The sequence below is a fragment of the Nannospalax galili genome, unplaced genomic scaffold (genome assembly GCF_000622305.1).
Source record: "Nannospalax galili isolate Female #2095 unplaced genomic scaffold, S.galili_v1.0 scaffold1532, whole genome shotgun sequence".
Taxonomy (NCBI): Eukaryota; Metazoa; Chordata; class Mammalia; order Rodentia; family Spalacidae; genus Nannospalax; species Nannospalax galili.
In genome coordinates, this window is record NW_008330832.1 from 1,636,530 (window position 1) to 1,640,970 (window position 4,441).

Here is a 4,441-nt window from a genome sequence, read left to right on the forward strand (position 1 = left end):
TTAATGTGTAAGTAGAATATGGTTTCAACCAAGTAATGGTCAAATGCTATGTAGTAAGGTTAATGGTTACATCTGTACTTTACATGTAGACTCTTTTCTGATCATTATTCCTTGTACAATAGAGTATAACAACTGTTTATGTAGCATTTTAGATGTATTAAGTATTAGGGCTGGAGAGATGACTAAGCGGTTAAGAGCACTGACTTCTCTTTCGGAGGACCCAGGTTTGGGTCCGAGCACCTACATGACAGCCATCAACCCTCCATAATTCCAGTTTCAGGGGATCCGTTGCCTTCTTTTGGCCTCTGGGACTATTTCATACAAGGGCGCACTTAACATATGTGCAGGCAAAAGACGAGTATATACATAAGATAAAAAAATAAGTTTAGCAGGACACCGTGGCGCATGTCTTTTATCCTAGCATTCAGGAAGCAGAGGCAGGCTGATCTCTGTGAGATGGAGGTGAAGCTGTTCTACATAGTTAGTTCCAGTCCATCTGGGGCTACAGGGAGACCCTGTCTCAAAAAAAATAGCTAATTAAAAAAATCTAAATTTCTCATTTGATTTTTAAAAATGTATTAGATAATTATAAGTAATCTAGATTATTTAAAATACACAAGGAAACGAATGTTTATGCACTTCTGCATTTTATATATATATATATCAAGATTTCAGCATCCTTGTATTTGGGTATTTCAAGGCTTCCTGAAATCAGTGCCTTGCAGATACAGAAGGATTTTTGGTTGTTTGATTGATTGATTTGGGGTGGTTTTTATTTTTTGATGGTACTGGAGTTTGAACCCAAATCTTTATTCATACTAGGGAAGCACTATGCCACTGAGTGCTACCCCCAGCCCAGACCAACTATATTTTATGTGCACCAGCTTCTCTTTACTAGCTGCATGGTACTCATTTTATTGGTGCACTGTACTACTTTAGCCATCTTGCATAGCTTGGTTATTCTCTGTCATTTGTCTGTAAAAGCAGTGCTTCCATGTGTCAACCTAAATAAGAATGAGGGGAAGATTCTCTAATGATTGATACTTATTTGAGAGTTGCAGATTATTTCAGTGGGAATACACATGTTCTAGTAAGCTCTTACCATGGCCTAAGAGGGCCAGGTAAAAGGATTATCTCTTTATTTTGATGCTAGGGTCCCAATCCATCCCCTCTTTTGAACCTTTAGAAAGTACTTACGCAGTACACAAACATGAGTCCTCTCCACTCTTAATGTTCTAGCTTTTAATTTTGTCTGAATCTGACAAGAAAAAAATTTCATCCTGATATCTTTAACTTTCACGTGCGAGTATCTTTGTGTACAAATTTTTCCTTTTTTAAAAAAAAATTATTTTGTGTGTGGTTGTGTGCGTGCAAATGTGTGTGTGCCAGTGCATATATGGAGGTCAGAGGACAGCTTGCAGAAGTCAGTTCTCTACACCATCTGGATCCTGGAGATTGAACTCAGGTATCAGGCATGGCAGAAGGCACCTTTCTCCACTGAGCCGGCTCTTTGGGCCATTGTATCTGGACTGTCTGGACTGACTGAACATTCACATAGCCCCAGGAAAAGGCACTCAGCATGAGTAATGAAAAGAGTGGTGGAGCCATTTAGCAGAGTTAAAAGAGAAATCAATTGTAGCAAGATGCTAGCATGTTTGTTTTTCAGACAGTCTGTGCAATCTAACCTTTCCTCAAACCTGTGATCATCCTCCCAGGTGCTGGTGTGACAGTTATATGCTAACACCTATCAAGATCTAAGGAGTTTCATTGTACTTTCTCAGGATATACTGAGATGGGGGCTGGTGAGATGACTGTGTTCAAGGGGACTTGCTGCTCTCACAGAGAACCCAGGTTTGGTTCCTAGCACCTACATGGAGGCTCGCAACCAGCTGTAACTCCAGTTAAAGGGATTTGTCGCCTTCTTCTGACCTCCATGGGCACTGTGTGCATGTAGTGTGCTTACTACTTACATCCATGCAGGCAAAACACCCATACATGTAAAATAAAAATAAATGCAATCTTTTTAAAAACATAATATTGAGATAAATTTAAATGAAGGTAAAGGAAGTAGTTTAAAAGTAGCAGAGTTCCCTCAGTTGATAGAATGCTTACCTTGCATGCTTGAGGCCCTGCGTTCCATCCCCAATACCTCCTAAAAGCCTACCTATGATCCCAGCACTCAGGAAGTAGAGGGGGGAGGATCTGAAGTTCAGAGTCATCCCTAGCTACACAGGGAGTAAGCCAACCTTGGCTGTATAAGGAAAGGAAAAAGGAAGAGGAGCAGCCCGAGGAAGCTGAGGCCAAAATGGCCTGAAGGAGTTACAGAACAGTGAAGAAGGAGGGCCTGGGTTGTGTTTAGAAGGCAAAGGACAGAATGGCATTCTTGTACATTACCTGGCAGTGTTGACATGCCCTTCCTCAACCTCATCTCCTCCCTCCGCCCCGTGGTTGCTGGAGGCTGTTGTGCAGGTACAGCTCTCCAGTGGGTACAGTGGGCCAGAGAAATCCTGTGATTTATGCATGGGAGCTGTTTCTTCTCAGCAGCTGCCATAGCCCGGTCACTGGTACATTGTTCTTCCTAAAACAGTGCTGTTGTGCAAGATCTCTGTATTTGATATAATACTGTGATTCTTAATCTTTTGGGGGGCAGTAGAGACCCCATTGAAAGTTCAGTAAAAGCTGTTCTCCCACTTCTCAGAAAGCTTAGATATCATGTTCTCAACAAAGAGGTTGGAGTGGATATCCCTGAATAACTAATTATCAGAACAGTATGGAATGACATTGTTTCAAGTTAGATCTGCATGTGAGTCTCCTAGCGATCTTGTTAGAATGTACATTCTGACCCTGGGTCCTGGTTGTGGCTGGTGATTCTGCATCTCTAATAAGCTCCAAAAGATAGTCATCTCAAGAGTAGATTAGAAGTGACAAAAATGAATGTGTTGCTGTCTAAACATCTCTTAGCTTCTGTATACAATTCCATGCCTCTGATTAGGCACCTGCTGAGCCAGTGGGACCCCCGACAAATCAATAAATACAGAAGTTAATTTCTTTCCATCTTTGGAAGGCTGGCTGTTGTAATAACAGCAGATCTAAAATATCGTACAACTTCTAATAATGTTTCATGGTGTGTTCTGATTTGGAAATGGCTGTTTTACATAAATGATACATCTGTTTTTCCTTTTATCTGTAAGAGTCTTCCTTTTTCACTCTTGCATCTGAAAAACTAATGAGAGTTTAAAAAAAGACTACTTGTCACAAACTTTTTGGTGGACTGAGTCAACTGCTATGCTTAAACTGTGTCGTTTTTGGTGCTTATTTATTTTGAGACAGAGTCTCATTTAGTAGCCCTGACTGCTCTGGAACTCGCCATGTATACTAGGCTGGCCTCAGTCTCACAGAGATCCACCTGCCCCTGCCTCTGGAATGCTGGGATTTAAAGGTGTGTGCCACCATACCCAGCCTAAGAATTTTTTTAAGACTTATTTTTAGTTTTATTTATGTTTATGTTTGAGTGTAGGCCAGGTATATACAGGTGTCTGCAGAGGCCAAAAGAGGGCATCAGATCCCCTAGAACTGGAGTTAGAGGCAGTTATGAGCCACCCAGTGTGAGTGTCAGGGAGCTAAACCTCAGTCCTCTGCAAGAGTAGCAGTTGCTCTTAACCACTGAGCCGTCTCTCCAGCCCTTTGATTTGACATTTTCATGCATGTGTGTTGTAAGCCTAGTCCTCTTTGATACCCGTACTTGTTTTCCTGGACTTGTTAAATTTTCTTGATTCTCCCCCCTCCAACCTCCAATACTGAGATCGAATAATATGGTTATTTTTAGTAGTTTAATCAGCAAATTACATTTTAATTCAGATGGTAAGATACTTGCTTTTTGGAAGGAAGTAATCCTAAATCCTTTGAGAAAGAAGCTTTAGGTTAAAAACAGCTGTGAAATTTCTATGCATATAGGGCTTTATTTTTCCATATAGCTAATCTTGCCTCATTATTTTCTTAAAGATGTCAGAAAAAGTTCAAATTCCCTTCATAACTATATGCCCAAGAGAAAAGAAAACATGTCCACATGATTTGGGATTTTAAAAAATGTTTTTATTACATTTCTTTTTCATGAGTGGGGAGATTATGAACATTCCATGGTAGATGTGTGATCAGATATCAACTTGTTGAGGTTAATTATCTTCTTTTCATCATATGGGATCAAACTCAGGTGGTCAGATTTATTGGCAAGTGCCTTTTCCCACTGATCCATCTCACTGGCCCCCGACTGGAAATTTGAACTTGAATGTACATAGCAGCCTTACAGTAAGCCAAAAAGGCAAATCATTCCACATTCCACATGTGTAAACGAATGAATTAATAAGATGTGGTAAGCCGGGCGTGGTGGCGCACGCCTGTAGTCTCAGCACTTGGGAGGCAGAGGCAGGCGGATCTCTGGGAG

At 40.8% G+C, this 4,441-nt stretch overlaps 1 non-coding gene across 1 annotated transcript; it reads left to right on the plus strand.

Moving 5' to 3' along the window:
- The first annotated feature begins 2,439 nt into the window (after positions 1-2,439).
- On the plus strand, positions 2,440-2,572 carry LOC115067685. Its single transcript, XR_003847057.1, has one exon. It is a non-coding gene; the product is annotated as a small nucleolar RNA SNORA84 (small nucleolar RNA).
- The last annotated feature ends 1,869 nt before the right edge of the window (positions 2,573-4,441 follow it).